General features: G+C 42.5%; 1 protein-coding gene across 1 annotated transcript in view; it reads right to left on the bottom strand.

The window, feature by feature from the left end:
- Positions 1 to 23,500, bottom strand: part of GALNTL6 (polypeptide N-acetylgalactosaminyltransferase like 6) — a 2,516,565-nt gene that overhangs the window by 583,132 nt on the left and 1,909,933 nt on the right. The window lies entirely within an intron of this gene.

The following is a 23,500-nucleotide window of genomic DNA, read 5'->3' as shown; positions in this document are numbered from 1 at the left end:
ACCTCATGAAGGAGAGAGAAAAACCATCATGCATGGACTGAAAAACGCTTACCTAAAGAGATATAAGTACTGCATAACAAGCATACAATGCATGATTTACCTAGGGCCTTCCCCACCGCCGCACGGACAAACCCTTGGTCAGGCCACCTGCCAGATTTGGAGATTCCTCCTGTTTGGTGGGCTATTTTTGACACCCCCACAGCAGTGCCTCAAAAAATGAGACCCGCAATGGGAATGCAAAAAAAAAGGTCCTTCACGGATTGGACTGTAAAGTCCATGCCGTGCAGAAACTTGTGTGCATGCACAGAGGGGTGCACATGCATCCACATGGCGTGAAGCCACATAGTGGAGAGGAAACTTGTAATATGCTTGGTGGGAACACGACAGTCGCGCCAATCTTATTACTGCCACCTGACCACCGCAACACTGCCAGGGAACTGAGTTTCCCTGGTGGCTGCAACTGGGCAATGGCAATCTGACAGCCCTGATTGTTATAGGCTGGTCAGGAGACTTTCACCACCGGGCCTCCATGTGTCTGGTGGTTCATGGCCTGCCAGACTCGTAATCAGCCCCTAAGTTTTTGTGGTGGTGGAAAGCAGCATAAAATGGCAAAAAGTAACACAAAGCATTACATTGCTTTACTTAGCATTACAAAAGCTTAGAGGTGCTGCACAAAACTGTGCAGCACCAGACAAGCACCTGCACAACCCATAATAAATATACATCTCTGTGTTCATCATGTGGCTAGCTACACTGCTGAGAAATCCAGTGCAGAAAGCTGTGCAGAGCACTGTGAGAAAGTGGAATATTAGTTTAAGTGTATGGCAGTCCTCTTCAAATCATAATGGCACTGCTCCTGACTAGGTCCACTTAGATTTCAATATTTTAAACCTGAGATGATGAACCCTTGGCAATTGTAGCACAGAGCAGATATGCTTAACTTAGGAGAAATGTGTAAAGCATTTATCAGATTCAAACCAGCTAAAGGGTAGACATGACAACACAATACAAATCCCACTCCAATTTATTAAAATAGAGAACATTTTAATGGGAAAACAGACACCAAAATGATCAAAATCACATGTAGAAAACCAGAGATATTTTTTTCAAGGTTGTAGATATTTCTTGCCCCATAAACTTCTAGATACTATCTGATTATGCTAGGCCGGGTCAAAGTCATAAATTAAGGTCGACTATGGCACAGTTGGGATATAGGGACCAGGTTCGGTAAGGTGGAATGATTTACCATTTGACTTTTTTTTTGAAGTTGAAGATCCTCAACAGGGCAAAGCAGCAGACTGCGGCAAACATGGGTTCCACTAGACAGCCATTGGACAATGTTCCAGTGAAGCTGTTCACTTTTGGCTGGAAAGCTTTGAGCGGGACAAAAACTCCATGCTGGCCAAATGCTTTCAGTGTCTTCTCCTGTTGAAGATTTCTCCCATTGGACTCAGATTCTTTTTGGGAAGTCAAAGTTTTTTCAGTGTGGCAAATCACCAAGTTGAATCCAAATGGTAAAGCGAGGTCGGCACTGGTACCTGGGTTCTTTCAGCAAAAATCCTTGGAAACATTTCTAAGCTCCAGCTTTTAAGGTTAGGCAAGAGGAGTATACTATAATACTTATCCAAGGACACCAGGGCTTTAGGGACACCTCTTCTTGATCAGAACCTACTCCAGGGGAACATACCAGCAGGGTTCAGGGCAAGACAAGTTGGATCAGGTCAGCCTGGTTCTCCGGTGGGTTTCTGGCAGTTTTTTATGTACCTTAACAGGAGGCTAGCCAATTATCCCTGCAGTTTAATCTTTTGTTCTGTGTATAAGTGGAAGCATGTCCAGTCCTTGAGGTTTCTCTCCACATATTACAGCAAGTGAACTTCTCTTTATAAATTCAGGATTCAGCAGATGCAGTCATTTTTCTGTCTTTCTCAGCTCTGGTAGTGTTCTGAAGAAGGTATCTGGGAGCGCAACTTTTAAGCTTGGCACTGGCTTGTGGCTTACGGGTGAACCCCTAAGCAATATGAAAAATGTTCCCAGGGGGGTTGGCCCTAAAAAATCCCATAGTGCTCTGCTCTTCCGAAATCCAACATGGCCTTCCCTTTATCAGAGCCCTGGGCACATCCCTAAGTTGTGTCTAAGGAAAAGAACTCCCCCTGCAAAACCAGTTCTGGGACAATTTGTCCTCCTAACTGGGATTGATACCACTCTAGCTACTGGGACAATGATAGAGGCAGGGCAAGAGATAAATTACATGTACATGTGACAGGAGATGCCATTTGAAACTTCTACAGTTGGTGCATCATCCCCCAGGCCACCCTGTTAGGACAAGTTCACATCTCCTCCAAGTCAAGGCTTTTCTGTTCCCTTTTTGAGAGCAATTCAGTCCTTAAAGCAGGTTGCCCAGTGACAAATGTGTATTATCACTGACAACTAGTAGCTTTTGGTTGAATATGCCACCTTTCTAAAAGTGGCATTTTTCAAAATAGGAATTTACAATCTGACTTTACCATCAGATGGGATTTTAAAATTGCTATTAGTTTGCTACTTCCAAATTAAAGCTAAATATTATAAGGTGTTATAACCTTTCTATTAGCCCAGTGAAAAATAAATGTGAAGTTTTTTCACTGGCAGAACATGTAAAACTTAGGTAAACATGTTCTGCTTTTTAGATAGGAGGCACCCTACTTTATGGGCACTTAGGGCCTACCTTTGGGAGGACTTACAGGTATTAAATAGGAAGGTTTAGGCCTGGCAAAAACCTCATTTTGCCTGGTGGAATTTGCAGTTTTGAAACTGTTTACTCAGGCTTCAGGGGAACATGTACCAAGCAACGCAAGGCCACCTTGTGTGGCCCTGCGGTGCTTGATAAATCATGAGTAATGTAAGGCAGAGCAAGTGGCTCCTTTATATAACTCTGCCCAGGGAGGTGTTCTATGGGTGGAGCTTGTATGTTCCCATGCTGTCAGCCATGGGTTTTGGCAAATTCCCAGAATATCCATGAGTGGTAGATCTGGGAATGCGTCAACATTCTACCCCTACCAGGGTAGGCTTAACAAGGAGAAATATCTTTATTTCTCCTTATTTTTACCTCTTTCTAGATGTGCTGCATTCTGCAGCACACCTAGAAAGAGGAAAACAACTCAAATTATTGCTTTTGTGCATAAAGGTGCCCCTTCTTGCACAAAAGCAATCCTACATGCATTGACACTAGACATAAGATTTGGCAGGAAACCAGAGCACACTATACTTTTTCAAATGATATCTTCTTCATCAAGTGTTCATTCATTCGGGATAGATCACACCAAATGGAGATTTTTCAAAAGGATTTTATTTGTAAACAGTGTCCACCTCTCGGGAATCACTGTATCTGTCACTTAAGCCTACACGTGTTTCATCACAGCATGTGGCTGTGACTCTTCAGGGCTAAATAAGAAATATATAACAAAATATAATGAAAAACATAAGTGGATATTGTAAGCACATGACAAATACGTGTGACCAGAAGGACACCAGTGAAGTGGAAACCAACACAGAAAGGGCGGGAAAAGAAAAAAGTATATGGTGACTTATGCATTTGCAATTGAAGCGAAAAAAAAATTCGAACGTTTATTAATCATTCTACAACTGTGTAATAGAGTAGAGTGTCGTGACATACGGCGCAGAAGCTTAAGTCTCTAATAGACCAAAAGTGTATTGTGAGGTGAGTTATCAAGACTTGCTAGTCATAATATGGCATATCATTATTACGAGACACAATTTCTTCCTAAGCGCTACTCAAAGTATGCATAATTCAATCCTTAGAATTAATAATAGAATGTTGTTCATTGGTTTCTAATAACACTTGACTTAGATAAAACACATCTTATGTGGAGGTTTTTAAGAATCATGGATCAACGTAATCTCTAGGTATGTTCATAACTGTTTGCGGTACCTAATAATTAATTAAAATTATCCTTGCTATCTGCTGATACCAATAATATCAATGTAAGCTGTTATCTTGAGAATATCCAAAAACAAACATTGGTATTTAGAAAGTTTAAACTCAACGCAGCCACAAATTTTTACTTTATCAAACACAACTTGTCTAAGTAAAACACCCCAGTAGCACTTAAATTTAACGTGTACATTGTAAACTTTGCCAAGTGATTTATACGGTCTTAGCTTTAACTCAAGTCAACTTATTAATCATCTCCTTTCAGGTTTGCATCACATAGGTACCGCTTGGTTTAGTCATTCTGTGCATAAGAAACATAACGCTGTGTCATTACATTAATTCATAGTAACAGGGATTCAAACCCAACCATTCCAATTCAATCAATGCTTAAGAAGGACCATTATTCTGGAGGCAACTGCGAAAGGAAACTGTACTTAATTGGGTAATTACCTGATCTTATTGATCGAGGCGCGTGGTCTGTAAAAGGAAATATAAAGGGGATTGTTTGGTGTGTAAATTTGACACACAAATGGTGTATAAAAAGAGGAGGGTTAATGCACTCTGATTCAAAGAACTCACCGGGGAGCCGGTGATAGTTCCAACCCGGTCCTTATCGGGTAGTTTTGTGTTGTAGTTTAAGGCACTAATCGGTAGTTCCGGGTGCCGTCAGCAAACTTTTACGGTGAGCAAATGTCATTAATTATATTCAGGCTGAAATTTTAAAGGAAACGGAAATTGAGGGTGGCAAATATGGGGGTCTTATATTGTGAAAATGTTCACAATGCAAAGCTGTCTGCGTAGAAATCTAATGAGCTCTTACCCGTGTTCATCCGTGAGTCAGCTAGTAAAGCTTCGGTCTCCAAGTGCGGGAACAACGGAACTAGTTGTTCCCGCCCCTTTTAAACACGTAAGTCGCACGAAAACTAGACTGCTCGGAAAATAGAAAAATGGCAAGAAAGGAAGAGTTACTGCTGTTATGGCCCAGACAGTGGTCGTAGAGCCTCAAACTAAGGATGGGTGTTTAGATAATAAATGTTTACAGGGATTTGTTAGCGCGTAGATAAAACGTTAGCTCTAGGTTTGACACGGGTGAAACAATTCTTAAGGAAATTGTTTATAAAAAATCCCCATTCCAAAATCAAAATTAAGTATTATCATCCGTATTTCAATTGGAAAGTTGAATTGGGATGTTAATAGTGATATCATTTTTCTCAGTAAAGACAAAGGATTCTATTGAACAATTTTAATTAAGTGAGAGAATATTTTTTGGTTAAGGAGTACTGAATACCAGACCTATCACCCTATCACCCTGCTGGAACATACCAAAATGCTGGTAACGATGATGGATATCATTTTAAACCATAATTACTTTGTATTTGACAAGAAATGGTATAAACAATCAAGGGGGGTAGCCATGGGCTCAAGGTTTTCCCCATCTTTTGCTAATATCTACATGGGAGCTCTTGAAGCAGATATGATTTGGAGCATCAGAGGTAGTAAATGGATCGACTATATACTTTACTGGGGTCGCTACATAGACGATTGCCTTCTAATATGGTCAGGTACAGAAACAACACTTTTGGGATTTTGTACATATCTAAATGACAATGAAATGAACATGCGATTCACCTCGCATATCAGCACGTCCAATGTCTCTTTTTTAGACCTAGAGCTATACATCAAAAACGGGACTCTACATAGCAAACTTTATCGCAAAGAAACAGCATGCAATTCAATTCTTCATAGTAACAGTTGTCATCCTGTTCATCAGATAAACGGTATCCCTTATGGGGAATTTATGCGCGAGCAAGAAGGAACTGCAGCAAGGATTAAGAATTTGAAACCTGCATAGAAGACATGCAGTCCAGGTTTTCCAAAAGAGGTTACAAACCTCAGATTATCTCTAAAGCAAACAAGAAGATTACGAAAATAAGCAGAGAGTCTACCTGAACACCCAAAAATCCTACTGTACACAGAAATCAACAACCTGTGAGACTTGTAACAGACTTTAACGAACTAAGCCCTGTGATACGGAAGAGCTTTCAGAAACATTGGGGGATCCTTAGTGCTGACAGAACTCTAATCTCCGCAATAGGAAGTCATCCCCAAATAACCTTTCGCAGAGGAAGGAACTTAAAAAACAGACTAAGCCCAACTGTACCCAAAGACACAAAGGCGTGTGATTGGTTGACCCAGAAATCAAAAGGTTTTTTCAAATGTGGAATGTGCTCAATGTGCAGATGGGCAAATCATGGAACCAAGACATTTTTGGATCACAGATCTAAAGTATACACAATCAAAACAAACATCAACTGTGACACAAAATTCGCAGTGTACATTATTGAATGTGCCTGCAAAAGTAGATATGTGGGAAGCACAATCAGGGCACTCAGAGAACGTATAAGAGAACACGCAAGAGCATATGCCACCAAGGATCCAAGATACCCCATGGCTAAACATATGGCCTCATGTCCCTCACAAGGAAACATTAAATCCTTCACCTTCTATGGCATTGATGTTGTACAAGCTGCAGTAAGAGGAGGTAATAGGGAACTACGACTCAGAAGACAAGAGGCACTTTGGATCATGCGTCTAGACACAACCAGAACCGGTCAGAACACTGATGATGAGCTGCATTTCTTCTTGGGGTCAGACACCTAGGTTGATCCCTCTCCTGACTTTTTTTATTTCAAGCCTTTTGGGGTCGAACAATTGAGTAGATTCCTACCAGACATTCCAGTCTAAATTTCTGTTTTATATAGAGAATGTACAACTGAACCTGTTACAATGACAATTGTTATGTTACCAATGATTGTAATGCATGAAAATATATATAATCACCAAAATCAGGTCAAACTTATGAACCAATGAAGGGTATGATTATACAGACAGTGATGGTCTGACCCTCCAAAATGAATTAATTCTTCTATTGACATTACAGATTGAGTGATTTCAAGATCCTTTTCCTCCCATTTTCAAAGGGAGTTTGGTTCTCAATTTCTGCCGATTCTTGTCCATCCGAAGTTTAAAGTATCTAAACTATTGATTAGACCAATTCATTGGTCTTTCTTTCCTTTCTGTTTCCACCTATTCACCTAAAATCATGGGCAACTGTGAATCAACCAAAATATCACATCCTTAACCAAAAAATATTCTCTCACTTAATTAAAATTGTTCAATAGAATCCTTTGTCTTTACTGAGAAAAATTATATCACTATTAACATCCCAATTCATCTTTGCAATTGAAATGCGAATGATAATAATTAATTTTAATTTTGGAATGGGGATTTTTTATAAACAATTTCCTTAAGAATTGTTTCACCCGTGTCAAACCTAGAGCTAAAGTTTTATCTACGCGCTAACAAACCCCCGTAAACATTTATTATCTAAACACCCATCCTTAGTTTGAGGCTCTAATACCACTGTCTGGGCCATAACAGCAGTAACTCTTCCTTTCTTGCCATTTTTCTATTTTCCGAGCAGTCTAGTTTTCGCGCGACTTACGCGTTTAAAAGGGGCGGGAACAACTAGTTCCGTTGTTCCCGCACTTGGAGACCAAAGCTTTACTAGCTGACTCACGGCTGAACACGGGTAAGGGCTCATTAGATTTCTACGCAGACAGCTTTGCATTGTGAACATTTTCACAATATAAGACCCCCATGTTTGCCACCCTCAATTTCCGTTTCCTTTAAAATTTCAGCCTGAATATAATTAATGACATTTGCTCACCGTAAAAGTTTTCTGACGGCACCCGGAACTACCGATTAGTGCCTTAAACTACAACACAAAACTACCCGATAAGGACCGGGTTGGAACTATGGGCTCAATTCACAGAATGAACTTAAGACTCAATCCTAAACTTACTACTGTTTTGGTATTCACAGATTGCACTTAATACTTTTGGTATTCACAGAATGAACTTACTACTTTTGGCATTCACAGAATGCACTTACTACTTTTGGTATTCACAGAATGAACTTACTCATTTCGGTATTCACAGAAGTTAGGACTCCTAACTTTAGGACTCCTAAGTGCCTTCTGTGAATATCGAAAGTCTTAAAATTAGGATTTTTCTCAATTTAGTAGTAGTAAAGTTAGGACTACTAACTTTAGGACTCCTAAATGCCTTCTGTGAATATCGAAAGTCCTAAAATTATGATTTTTCTCAATTTAGTAGTAGTAAAGTTAGGACTACTAACTTTAGCACTCCTAAATGCCTTCTGTGAATACCGAAAGTCTTAAAATTAGGATTTTTCTCAATTTAGTAGTAGTAAAGTTAGGACTACTAACTTTAGGCCTCCTAAATGCCTTCTGTGAATACCGAAAGTCTTAAAATTAGGATTTTTCTCAATTTAGTAGTAGTAAAGTTAGGACTCCTAAATTGAGAAAAATCCTAATTTTAAGACTTTCGGTATTCACAGAAGGCATTTAGGAGTCCTAAAGTTAGGAGTCCTAACTTCTGTGAATACCGAAATGAGCAAGTTCATTCTGTGAATACCAAAAGTAGTAAGTGCATTCTGTGAATGCCAAAAGTAGTAAGTTCTTTCTGTGAATACCAAAAGTAGTAAGTGCAATCTGTGAATGTCAAAACAGTAGTAAGTTTAGGATTGAGTCTTAAGTTCATTCTGTGAATCGGGCCCTATCACCGGCTCCCCGGTGAGTTCTTTGAATCAGAGTGCATTAACCCTCCTCTTTTTATACACCATTTGTGTGTCAAATTTACACACCAAACAATCCCCTTTATATTTCCTTTTACAGACCACGCGCCTCGATCAATAAGATCAGGTAATTACCCAATTAAGTACAGTTTCCTTTCGCAGTTGCCTCCAGAATAATGGTCCTTCTTAAGCATTGATTGAATTGGAATGGTTGGGTTTGAATCCCTGTTACTATGAATTAATGTAATGACACAGCGTTATGTTTCTTATGCACAGAATGACTAAACCAAGCGGTACCTATGTGATGCAAACTTGAAAGGAGATGATTAATAAGTTGACTTGAGTTAAAGCCAAGACCGTATAAATCACTTGGCAAAGTTTACAATGTACACGTTAAATTTCAGTGCTACTGGGGTGTTTTACTTAGACAAGTTGTGTTTGATAAAGTAAAAATTTGTGGCTGCGTTGAGTTTAAACTTTCTAAATACCAATGTTTGTTTTTGGATATTCTCAAGATAACAGCTTACATTGATATTATTGGTATCAGCAGATAGCAAGGATAATTTTAATTAATTATTAGGTACCGCAAACGGTTGTGAACATACCTAGAGATTACGTTGAACCATGATTCTTAAAAACCTCCACAATAAGATGTGTTTTATCTAAGTCAAGTGTAATTAGAAACCAATGAACAACATTCTATTATTAATTCTAAGGATTGAATTATGCATACTTTGAGTAGCGCCTAGGAAGAAATTGTGTCTCGTAATAATGATATGCCATATTATGACTAGCAAGTCTTGATAACTCACCTCACAATACACTTTTGGTCTATTAGAGACTTAAGCTTCTGCGCCGTATGTCACGACACTCTACTCTATTACACAGTTGTAGAATGATTAACAAACGTTCAAAAAATTTTTTCGCTTCAATTGCAAATGCATAAGTCACCATATACTTTTTTCTTTTCCCGCCCTTTCTGTGTTGGTTTCCACTTCACTGGTGTCCTTCTGGTCACACGTATTTGTCGTGTGCTTACAATATCCACTTATGTTTTTCATTATATTTCGTTATATATTTCTTATTTAGCCCTGAAGAGTCACAGCCACATGCTGTGATGAAACACGTGTAGGCTTAAGTGACAGATACAGTGATTCCCGAGAGGTGGACACTGTTTACAAATAAAATCCTTTTGAAAAATCTCCATTTGGTGTGATCTATCCCGAATGAAGGAACACTGATGAAGAAGATATCATTTGAAAAAGTATAGTGTGCTCTGGTTCCCTGCCAAATTGACATAAGAGGGGGGTGGTTGCACCACTTCTCTTCACAGAGGTTAAGGTTTTCCTCTGACCCAGAAGCACCTACCTTGATGCTACGACAAGCCAATACCTTACCGTAAGAAGTTGAGCGCCAAATTTCTGAATACTTAAAAAACCTACCCACAGACTCAACTAGACATAAGATAATGCACGATAGCAAGAAGGGGACTGGAGTGAGCCTAAAATGTTACATATGGCACATTCCTGCCCTCTTTCCATCATGAAAAGTAGCGCTGCAAAGAATCTTGCTGCACTGCATTGAGTGACAGTTTGATAGTATGCCCCCTCAATGTACAGGCCCAGGGTACATTAGCTACCATAGACTAGGGACATATAGGTAAGTTAACTATGCCAATCACGATTAGCCAATTCTACATTTATGCTTTCATCTGGTCAGGCCACATATATGGCGCGCTGGATGGCAGCGCTCAAGTGTTCAAAAAGTCCATACACCGTCAGTCCACAAATTGGGGGTGGAAATGCTAAAAAGTTACCTTTCCCTACAATTGCTAATATTATTTGTATCAGATTGAAATCAATGTCACCTTTTATTACCTTTTTTCCTATGTTCATCATCTGTTAGTACAGTAATACCAAATGCACAGTACAAAGTGTCAGTTCACAATTATTACTGAAAAGATTTGGGAGAAACGTCAAATCACTGGCCGTCAAGTTATTTACAGATTGTTGGAATGATAGACAATGGGTCAAACATATGTCATTACCTCCATTAACTATAGGTTACTAGAAACCAATAGCCTTGTTTACATGAATTGTTCCAGTTTGGAAAACTAATGGTTCAATACAATCACTGATAAATAAAAGAAGCAGTTTACAGTATAGTTATACATTTAAATCTTCATCTTACTGCTAAACAGCATGCTAACTGGCATTTTGCTATTAATATTAATAATATTTACAAAAAACAAAGGTCAAAGATAAGTTATAGGTAGGAAAACTTTATTTATGTTTGCTATACAAACCCAACTACACAAATGTTAGACATTCTAAAGTTATAGTTATATTTTTCATTTATCATGTATACACTACTTTCAAATTAATTTAAGTCATATTTATAACTCACATTTATGCTTATGCACCACCATAAAGTTCATATAACTCGAGCAGCTCTGTACACAGTCTTCTCACCTCACTTGCCATACTACTTTAACTATAACTCGCCCCTAATTCATGCACTACCTATACCCATGCATATTACAGACATTATAGCATGTGAAAATATTGCATTAATAACAATACCTATGATATCATATATAATGTGGCATAATATAGTGCATGGCCCATTAGCGAGTTATAGTTAATTAATGTGGCAAGTGAGGTGATTAGACTATGTATAAAGGTGCACGAGTTATATAATTTTTAAGGTGGTGAATAAGTATTATTGTGGTTGATAATAATTTGAAAGTGGTGCTTAAAGGACAAATTAAAAATATATCTATAACCTTAGAATTTTTAATATTTGTTTAGTTGAAGTTGGGTTTGTATAGGAAACATTAATAAAGTTTTCCTAACCATAACTTATATATAACCTTTGTTTTCTTTGTGAATTTCAATGGTTTTTCTAATGTTAGTAACAAATATGGAATATTCATCTAATTTAGGGCCTGAAGGACTGGGTTCTTTTGGACCCAGCGGTGCCAGGGCACAACACCTGAAACCTTCGTGGGTAACCTGCTCCGGCGTACAAGTCACAGAGACACGGGACACTTCCTTCGGCGTCAAAGAGTCAAGGTTTATTTACTGCAGGGAACACAGAAGTCACAGGAAGTACATCGAGTGTAGTTCGGGGAGACTGCTTCAAATTGGTTCTGTGGATCGCTCCTTTTATACAGTTTTTACCCATAGGATAACATTGAACACAAAAGTTTACAACCCGGTTCCCACATTTTGCTCTCAGAGGGGTCGCTTTGGTCACTTTGAAACACATAAGGTCCGGAACATAAGTGCGGAAACATTTGGCGGTTCCCAACTGTAAAAACCCATCTTCCCACCATTAGCAAATTCCAATCAGCAATAAAGTAGATCGAAATAGGAACGAAGACAGGTGCAGAGGAAGACGGAGACAGTGGGGAGATCGGAAAGGGTGTAAAAGGGGAGGTATCGAGAAGCACGAGATACAGGCATCAAAGGGACGTGCCTAATGAGATGCACGGCTGAGACAATAAGTCCGTGCGGCAAGATGAGCCTCGAGCGGCGCCATCTGCCTTACAGCAGCAACCCCCTCGTCATAAAGACACTTTCAAAGAACATGTGTCTTCCGCAAATATCTTGGGAGTCCCAGGGTCGCGAAGCGGACAGCGTCCGTTCGCTGGCTACTTGAGGGCAAGAGACAAAATGGATGCCGTATCTAAGATGGAACCCGTGGGTACAGATGAAAAACCCACGTAACAAACGAACGGTTTAAGTTAGCACAGTGAAACTGCGCACACTTACTAAACTCGTCATTTGCGGTTCATAGATACCAGACTCGACCATATTCGTGCGAGTCGAAAACACCACTTACAATTGTCACGGAACCTCAGACGCTCCTTTTGCCCTCATGTAGGCAAGCACTAGTCGGAATCATATTCGATATTCATCAGACCATCAAGATGTCGTTGTAGCATAGCTCTGTCCAACCGAGTCCCCTTGGTAACAGATGGTTGTCTCATACACGTTGTAGCACAGAGGCCACATAAGGCAGGACCACACTGCACACAAAGGCAACACGTGAACAGGAACACTATCACAACCCCGATGATCATCAGAATCTTCCAACCCCAAGTCGATATCAGGCCCCAAAACCATCCAAGTAGTGTCCAATCCCCTACATCCACGTGTATGGATTCGGAGATCTTATGCAACTTCGAGATGGCTTGATAGACAGTAGGAGCATTATCTGGAATGAAAATGCAACAGCTCGAATGGATCACTTTACATACCCCACCGCGATCTGCCAAGACGACATCTAAAACCATACGGTTTTGTAACGTCATAAGTCTCTCCGCCTGAAGTTCTGTGGTGATATTACCAAGGGCACTGGCAGTAATATTAGCTGTCGATTCTACCACTCGAGTCAAATGTCTCAGGTTCCTACTATTAACCATAGGTCCCCAAAACGGGAGGAAACCCTTGAAAAAGTCTCCTGCCTCTTGACCGGCAGTATCCTCTTCGCTAATTACGCCTCGTACAACTCTAGTCTTATGATAATCGGCATCTACAGTGAACGTCGGAGGCAACAGATTTGCAATGAAACATGAGCCCATGAAGTCTGCGGGCAACCATGTGTATGCACGATCATGACAGATAAAGCATGTACCCTTGGCAGCCAGAAACACAGGGGACGGGAACATTGGCAGAACGTAACTTTCAGTGCAAGCACTTGCTCCAAGTGAGGCTTGCGAACCACGACCCACAAGACAAAGATTACCAGTGTGGGGTACGACCCATATTGGAGGCGAGCTTTTAAGCTGCTTTTCATTAGTGAACATACTATATTCCCCTCTACTTAGGACCCTATAGGCTTGTACCTCCTCTTTAGGGATAAGAAAAGGATCATGGATCTCATCTTCCATATCCTCTATTGCCATTGATAGCAGCCTCTGATACGAGGTAGGACCAGAGTTGGGGGAACGTTGTTCTTGAGTGGGGTGGAAACCCAGTGCGCTTCGAAACATTGTTTGGAATGCTCGAGCTGACCCTTGGGAACTATACGGTAACACCAGATATGGAATTCCCTTACCCGCAGTATGTGGCATCAACCCACACACCCAACAATTAGTAGCGTTAACCACTAACTGATGCTGATGGAGGAGCTGAATAAAGGAATTGTTGCGGAATTCTACACGTCTAGCCTGCTCGTGTTCCGGTAACATATGAAAGGAATGAGGAGAAGCAGTAGAAGTAGTAGAAGTAAGGTTAGGGTAAGGAGTAGGAGTAGGGGTAGCAAGTAAGAAGTAAGACATAGTGTAATACACCCCACCCACCAAAAATGCAGAAGCAGTCAAAAACAATACAAACAATTGGAATATAAAACATTTGGTACGACTGAGTTTCTGCAGCTTGACTCTGTACGCCTGAGCTCCTTCCAAATCATTCAGCTTCGAAAATGCCATTTCCCTACGACCGTCCGCAACGTTTCTTGACGCACTTCGTTCTGTGCAGCAATAGTCAATCCCCAGGAGTTCCTAGGAACCGACGGCCTTTAACCTAGCGTCAAGACCTACTGTCCAGAAGGAAGTACGCGCGCGGCCCTACGGCCCTCAATACACAATATGTATTTATTTAGCACAATATTTCTCAGCTGTGGAAGGAAAAAGATACAAGGAAGAAGCTTGATATATGTACAAAACAAGTTTCAATGATACGAATGTTCAAAATTGATCATGGGAAACGAGGATATTGCAGTTATCAATTTCAGCAAAGCAAGAAAATTTTTATTTGTCCTTAGTGTGAGACCGCAAAGAATATCGATGTTTCCCGGGACGTGTCTGCTCGTCGAACAAAGGATCCGTTGAAGAAACAGCGTCCTGCTGATCAGTTGGTTGATCTGGTCTTGAGTCTTTTGCTGACAAGTGTTCAACAGTGACTTTCTGCTGCGCTGAGTGTTCTCCAACAAGCTGCGCGTCGCTAAAAGGTACAAACGCCGGCAATGTTTCTGTTTCTGTTGACGCAATGCCTTTCCTTACCCACGGGTCTGCCGGCAAAGGAATAGGGACTCGCTTACAATGGGTAGCATGTACCCAATTTTTCCGCCCCTCAAGACGAACGGCAGTCCTCGTGGCCAGGAGTACCTGGTAAGGTCCGGTGAATCGGGGGTCCAGATTGTTTTTGCGTGAGAAGTTACGAGTAACCACCCAGTCCCCGGGCTGGAGCTGGTGGCCTGGACCCTCCGTCTGCGTCGGCAAGGCGTCGTAAACCTGTTGGTGAATTAACCTCAGTTTAGCAGTCAAGTCATGTAAGTAGTCAATCAACATCGGATACTCAAGATCAGAGAATATTCCTGGCCTAGGAACCCCCCACACATTCGCAGGACGGCCGAACACTATTTCATAGGGACTAAGCCCTATTCGGGAGTGTACAGTCGCCCTAGTTGACAGTAATGCTAGGGGCAAAGCATCAGGCCACGAAAGTCCAGTCGTAGCCTGAATCTTCGCTAGTTTTAGTTTAAGGGTGCCATTGTACCCTTCAACCAATCCAGCTGACTGAGGATGATTGGCGCTGTGGAATTTCTGATTAATTCCAAGGCCCTTACACACACTCTTCATCACACTTCCAACAAACTCACTTCCGTTATCTGACCACACGACTCTAGGCATTCCATACCGAGGAAAGTATTCCTTCAGTAGGATTTTCGCAGTAGACAAAGCAGTATTGTCTTTGAGGGGATAGGCCTCGATCCATCGGGAGAATGCGCAAACCACAACCAAAACGTATTTCAGGTTATTGCATCGCTCCATATGGATGAAGTCCAATTGGATCACCTCAAAGGGATACGAAGGAGGAGCAAAACTGCCAGGGGGAGTTGGGGTTCCTTTGCCAGGATTGTACATTATACACACCATACAATTCTTCACCAGACGTTCAGCACATTTCGTAATGCCATCATTCTTCCACACAGCAGCCAACAACTTGCAAATACCTTTCGCGCTAATATGTGCTAACCCATGTGCCATTGTCACAACGGCCAGTACATACGCATCAGGCAACATCCATCTTTTCTGATCTGACAAATCAATCCAGCAACCATTCACATCCAACCTTCCCGTACTTTCTTTCCACTTCATCTTTTCAGTGTCGGTGGCCTCATTCTGAATTGCTTTCACGCTCTCTATGGTATCTTCACACATATTCGATTCTACAGGCCACCTAACCGAACTCGTCACATACATTCGAGTGCTAAGGTTCCGGGCAGTCTCCTTAGCAATCTCATCTGCAAACGCATTACCACGACCCGCATCATCCGTCACTTTACGATGCGCACTACACTTAACAATTGCAACTTGAGCAGGCAAAGTCAATGCATCCAAAAGATCGTTCACAAGCTGGCCATGCTGGATTTTCGTGCCATGCGACGTCAAGAAACCACGCTCTCGCCACAACCGTCCAAAGCTATGCGCTACACCGAAAGCGTACTGGCTATCGGTGTACACATTCACACGTTTACCTTTTGCTAATACACATGCTCTAGTGAGAGCAATCAGCTCTGCAGCTTGGGCAGAATTCTGATTCAATCTCGCAGTCTCAACAACAGTATTCAATGTCACAACAGCATAAGCAGTAGTCACATCGCCATTCGGCAATTTAAAACATGACCCATCCACATACAGGGTGCCATCCGGGTCTTCCAATGGGGTGTTTTTAAGGTCCACTCGACCTTTTGTTTCCTCCTCTGTCCGCAAGTAACAGTCATGTTCTGCTACTTCATCTGACTCTGCACTAATTGGTAACAAAGTTGCCGGATTTAGGACATTACAACGTTTTATCTGAATGTGGCTTGCCAAGAGCGTCAATTTGTACCCAGATAACCTCGCACTCGTCAAGTGCTGAGTTTTCGTACGATTCAAAAGAGTATCGACTGCATGCGGAACCATCACCGTAAGCATATTATCCATGACCAATCCTGCTGATTGTCGGATGGAGACCGCAGCTGCCGCAGTTGCTCTCAAACAACTCGGCAATGCTCTAGCTACTGGGTCTAAGGTCGAGGAAAAATATGCACATGGACGTTGCTTACCACCAAAAGGTTGCGTTAAGACACTCAAAGCACAACCTTCCCTCTCGTGAACATATAACGTGAACGGCTTGCTGTAATCAGGAGTACCTAACACAGGAGCCGAACACAATGAATCACGTAATTCAGAAAAACTTTTCTGACATTCTTCCGTCCATGGTAAAGGAGTTGAAACATCCTTGCACGTAAGAGCCACCAATGGTTTCGCTAGCAATGAAAAATTAGGAATCCACTGCCTGCAGTACGACGTGATACCTAGAAAGGCACGCACATCTCTTTGGGTTTGTGGCACAGCCATTCGCGCGATCGCTGCAATTCTCTCTGGGGTCAATCTCCTTCCCTCCTTTGACAATAAGTGACCTAGATAGGTTACTTCTTGACAACAATATTGGAGTTTAGAAGGTGACACCTTGTGATTTAACTCACAGAGATGTTGCAGCAACGATACCGTAGCAATTTTGCAAATGTCCTGAGTATCAGCAGCCACCAATAAGTCGTCGACGTATTGGATTAAAGCCGCACCAACCGGCAACCTAAACGCATCCAGTTGACCCTTCAAGGCTTGACTGTAAATCGATGGACTTTCACAGTAGCCCTGAGGAGCGCGTTTGAACCGGAAGCTACGTCCACCGAGAGAGAAACCGAAAAGGTCCCTGCTCTCTTCGGCGATCGGGATGCTAAAAAACGCATTTTTCAAATCAATCACCGAGAACCACGAAGCAGTAGCTGGAATCAGAGTCAGTAGCGCCGTGATGTCAGGCACAACAGGGAATTGAGGAACCACAATTTTATTTACCTCCCGTAAATCGATAACAAAACGATAAACAGGCGGTTTGGTAGGATCAGTACGTTTAAGAATGGGCAGTACAGGGCTGTTGCACACGTTTCCCCGAGTCTCCTCAATAACATCTTTCTCGATCAAATCATAGATGATCGCTAACAAAGCTCGTTCACCATCAAGGGAGATACGGTATTGGGGAATACGTGGCAATCGCACATTAGATTTCAACTGAACAACATAAGGGGAGATATCAAGTAGGCCCACATCATTTGGACCCGTCGCCCACAAAGACGCAGGAAGAGAATCCAATTCCGGTGGAAGCTTATCGAGGGACAAATACATGGGAGAGACTACTCTCTCTCCTAACGTAAGCTTTACACCCGCAGGAGAACAATACAAAGTTGCATACAAACGTTTAAGCAAATCCAGACCCAAAAGATTCTCACCACAACCAGTGGTCAAAATCAACGGAGCTTCGAACTCACGAGGCCCAATTTTAAGGGGCAAAGGGCGTGAAACTGGATTGCTAACGGGGGCGCCAGAGAATCCAACGGAAACATTTGTTAGGCCAGACAAAGGTGCGCCAGGGAGTTTCGAATGCATGATAGAACTTTTCGCTGCACCAGTGTCCAACAGAAAAGGCTCAACGACGCCCGATGTAGCAACTGCGACGTAAGGCCCTCTCTGATCAACCGGAACTGATACCACTCCCTCTCCTTGTCTTTGGCTGTCCTAGTAATTACTGTCGTCAGTTCCCTGATCGACGTAATAATCGTCTACATTGTACTGCGCAGATCGTCCTTGCGACGATCCACGTTGATCGAAACAGTTATTAGAATTTGATGAATGGTCAGAACGGTCGTTCTGAGCACCACGACCTCTACCACGTGATGCATGCTGTGAACCACCACGGCCTCCCCTAGACGAATTACCACTATTACGGTCATTTAAAGCAGGACAATTGAATTTAATGTGTCCCTCCTGTCTACAATAAGCACATTGATTGTACCCTAATGAAGATCGTTGGAAAGAGGAATCATTACGCGGCTGCGATCGATTCGATTGCGACTGTGATCTATTCTGCTGAGGCGCATTCTGATTAGAACGCGGCGGATATGCTTGTTGTAACAACACTTTCGTTTTTAGCTCTTTCGTCTTTTTATCAGCACGGTCAGTTTCCTCTTTCTCTCTATTCTCGTAATATTGTGCCGTAGCCAATATCTGAGCTGAAGTAGAAACGGCCCATGCACTTTCTGAATTCCTTAATTTATTGCTCAAGTCGGGCAATAAGTTCGATACGAATTTATCCACAAACAACCTCTGTCCACCCTCAGTACCCATATCCTGTCCACTATGATCAACGAATGCTTCCTCAAACCTCGTGAAGAAGTCTGATACACTCTCATCTTTCTTCTGCTTACAGGCTGACAACTTGTCCCAATTTACCCTCATAGCTGGCATAAGCGTTTTCATTAATGTAATGATTCGCTGGGGGAGATCAGCAATCAACTGATCGGGTTTAGTAGCAGCCACTTGTCCAGCGTCTGCCGCTGTAATGGCATTCCAATCACCACCTAATTCATTTGCGTGATCTTGGTGACGAATCTTAGCCCATACCGGTTGCGGTACGATATTACCAAACAACATGTCGATATCAGCAAGATTCATTATCGTAGCGTCTACGAGCTGCGATAATTCCTTATAATACCCTGCAGGATTTTTGCGAGGATCGGGCAAAGATTGTTTCACCTGAAGCACTTCCGATCTTTTCCATGGGAGGTGTATCCACACTCTCTGGAAATGTGCCGGAACTGGCTGGGCAGCAGTATTATCAGCTGGTATCCAAACCGGCGGAACTTCACGCATAGGATATTGGCCAGACTCATCTTGTTTTTCAATGTCCTCAACGAACAATGCATGAGGAATAGGAGCGGGACGAAGAGATAGTAACCGCTCAATAGCACGTCGGACATTAGTGTCGACTATCAGTCCAGTTGCGAACTGAAGCCGAAGTTCAGACAGGGCGGTCAGCACCTCGTCAGGCGCATTGGCCACTATCTGATCATGTAAGAACTTGCACATTTCGTCAAACACATATCTCTGAGTTGGTATGTTGAATTGATCAAACGTTTCGAGGACAACACGAGGTGGATTTCTAAGAGGGTTTACCATCCAACCCATCGCCATATTGTATAGCGCAACACGTTCTCTATTACCAGGAAGCTGGCTACGTCTCTGAGGACCATCAGAACCAGCAGAGCCAAAAACAGGTCCGAGCGACTGAAAGAAGTTTGTCGCAATGGGAGAATTACCGTTACGAGTAGAGGGAGAAGAGTAAGACACAGGACTAATAAGAGAAGGAGTAGAAACAGTAGCAACAACAGGGGTTAACAACACAGGAGCAGTAGCGGGAGCAGTAGCGGGAACAGGAGTATGTGGAAGCGGAGGAGCAGTAGGAATAGAAACAGGCAAAGGAGCAGGAACAGTCGGAAGAGCGGGTGCAGGTTGAGGAACTGGTGGAGGAATAACAGGTGGAAGAACAGGTACGGCAGGGACCACAGGAGCTGCGGTACCCTGTACGTACGGAGGTGGCGACTTCATAAGATAGGACATTAAAGAATCCTCAACTGCCTCTTCCTTCTTATCCGACTCCGTAGGCAAAGCAGGATAGCATTTATCTATGGACATACTTTGTAGTCTCTCAAACACTTCCTTATCCTTATCCTCCTTATCACGTTGAAACTGCTCAGCTTTCTTCACTATGGTAGCAACATTATCTCGCTGACTACGTTTATTCTGTCTGATTTCTTTCTGTCGGGCTTCTTTGCGCCACAACCGAAAGGCATCAAACATGGCCGGCCTTGATTTGCGTTCGAACAACTTTATTTCCAAATTATCTAAGATCGACGCTTCGAAGCAACCGTGAGGTGGCCAACGAAGATCGCCGTCTTTCTTTGTATATTTAATCCAATAATCGTTAAAAGCAATTGGGCCTAGCCCATGTTTGCTATATAAGTCATAAGTAGGAGTTCCAACCGGAGGTATCGGACACGAGTCCTCCAGCAGGGAATCCGCACCACAAGGTCTACAACAACTGAACAAAGTACTGCGACCAGGCATCTTGCACACTAGCCGAGTTTCACAAACTTCAAGGGTTACGGGATTTACCAAGTCCCAGCAAAGAACAAAACCCTCGGTCTTTGGCGGCTGCAGTCGTCAAACAAATACAACAACAAAGTACGCTAGCAAAGTGTCACCGACAAAAACACTCACACAGCGTTTACAACAAAAACACTCGCTAAAGTGTTTACAACAAAAACACTCGCTAAAGTGTTTACAACAAAAACACTCGCTAAAGTGTCAACAACCAAGAACTCTGGGAGCGACCCACAAATACTTAACTCAAAGATCAATGGCGTCCTCAGGAAGGCCCGTCAATCGTCTCGCTATACCAAGGTCTACGCCAGGCGCCAAAACAGGTCTACAGTCAGGGCAGCAGTCCGTCGCAGCCGTCAGGAGGCGGGAATCTTCGCGGGAAAAGTCTTCGGGCCACTTATTTCGACAACAGGATCGATGAAGCGGGGTGCACCTTCCCTCGGAGATTTCACACGAAGTTCCTCACGATCGTCGGGCTTGGACCGGTACCACTGATGCAGCCCCACGTTGGGCGCCAACTGAAGGACTGGGTTCTTTTGGACCCAGCGGTGCCAGGGCACAACACCTGAAACCTTCGTGGGTAACCTGCTCCGGCGTACAAGTCACAGAGACACGGGACACTTCCTTCGGCGTCAAAGAGTCAAGGTTTATTTACTGCAGGGAACACAGAAGTCACAGGAAGTACATCGAGTGTAGTTCGGGGAGACTGCTTCAAATTGGTTCTGTGGATCGCTCCTTTTATACAGTTTTTACCCATAGGATAACATTGAACACAAAAGTTTACAACCCGGTTCCCACATTTTGCTCTCAGAGGGGTCGCTTTGGTCACTTTGAAACACATAAGGTCCGGAACATAAGTGCGGAAACATTTGGCGGTTCCCAACTGTAAAAACCCATCTTCCCACCATTAGCAAATTCCAATCAGCAATAAAGTAGATCGAAATAGGAACGAAGACAGGTGCAGAGGAAGACGGAGACAGTGGGGAGATCGGAAAGGGTGTAAAAGGGGAGGTATCGAGAAGCACGAGATACAGGCATCAAAGGGACGTGCCTAATGAGATGCACGGCTGAGACAATAAGTCCGTGCGGCAAGATGAGCCTCGAGCGGCGCCATCTGCCTTACAGCAGCAACCCCCTCGTCATAAAGACACTTTCAAAGAACATGTGTCTTCCGCAAATATCTTGGGAGTCCCAGGGTCGCGAAGCGGACAGCGTCCGTTCGCTGGCTACTTGAGGGCAAGAGACAAAATGGATGCCGTATCTAAGATGGAACCCGTGGGTACAGATGAAAAACCCACGTAACAAACGAACGGTTTAAGTTAGCACAGTGAAACTGCGCACACTTACTAAACTCGTCATTTGCGGTTCATAGATACCAGACTCGACCATATTCGTGCGAGTCGAAAACACCACTTACAATTGTCACGGAACCTCAGGCCAGATGTAGGAAGCCTTATACCGGCCGGTAATGGCCTAAATTACCAAATTTCAGCCGTTAGCAACAGGTGTTAGGCTTTTCAGATGTAGTAGGCCGCATTTCAGGATTCAGTAATTTACTGAATCAGTAATTTAAGAAATTGGTGAATTACCGAATTCTTAAAAAACCAATTCGGTAAATTACCGAATCTGTAATGTAGGGAGCACTCAAGTGAGTGCTTCTTACATTTAAGGATTTGTTATTTACCACCAACTATTAGTTGGTGGTAAATAACGAATTCCTTTTAAAAAACAACTTTTTGCTTTTTATTCAGTGCCATGTGGCAAACAAACATGCCCTTAGGGCATGTATGTGTGCCACATGTGCACCCATGCACTATTCAGGGGTGCAACAGGGTGACAAAGTGACACCCTCCCACCCTTGAAAGGGTTCCCCCTATTACAGATTCGGTATTTACCAATTCGGTATTTACCCAATCGGAATTTACCCAATCGGTAATTCCAATTCATTCCTATGGGCTCCCAGCATAGGAATGAATGGAAATTACTGAATCAGTATTTACCGATTCGGTAAATACCGAATCGGTAAATACCGATTCTTAATTACTGAATCTTACCGATTCTGTAATTTCTACCGAAAAATTATCTACAACCGAATCGGTAAAATTGGGTATTTAAGAATAGGTACATTGAGATTACCTACATCTGGCCCTTAGTTTTGTAGAGTGGAGTATTATTAAGTAGAGTGTGGTAATATAGAGAGGAAGAGAGTGTTGTGAAGTCTACTGTGGTACAGTATATTGTGGCATAGTGGAGTGGAACAACATTGAATCAGGTTTTTGGAGTAGCATACAGTGGAAAGTCATACAGTGGAGTGGCATACAGTGGACTAGGGTACAGTAGAGTTGCGTAAAGTGAAATATCATATTCTGAGCGGGAGTACAGTGGAGTACCATGCAGTGGAGTGGCATACAGTTTAGTGGTGCACTGTGGGGTTACATAAAGTTGAGTGTGGTACAGTGTAGTGTTGTCAATTTAAAAATCCATCAAGTGCAGTGGGGTATATTAGAGTGCCATACAGTACAGTGTTGCAGGGCAAAATAGTTCAGTGGGGTACAGTGCAGTAGGGTACAGTGCAGTGACCACAGTTAATTAATTACCCAGGACCATTGAAATCTACCAAAACACACATATCTAGTGTATTCCTCATAAAAATAGCTCTATGTACAGAATAAATAAACTCATTGGAAATTGTAGAACACACAAACACCACAGGGCATTTTGGCGCTGAATACTCGAATGAACAGGAATAGTTATTTTGTAAATGCTTGATCTTATTTTTTTTCCTAAATAGAGAATTGTCAGACATTACCCTAATGGGATAACGAGACCGGCTCCATGCTTTTTCAGCTACGTAGGAGAAGGACCACCTCCATGCCTACTTATGGGGATTCTGGTCCCAGTAGCAAAGTACAGCATGG

The sequence above is a fragment of the Lissotriton vulgaris genome, chromosome 3_1 (assembly GCF_964263255.1).
Source record: "Lissotriton vulgaris chromosome 3_1, aLisVul1.2, whole genome shotgun sequence".
NCBI lineage: Eukaryota > Metazoa > Chordata > Amphibia > Caudata > Salamandridae > Lissotriton > Lissotriton vulgaris.
Note: the sequence above shows the minus strand (reverse complement) of the source record. Positions and strands in the feature narration are given on the sequence as shown.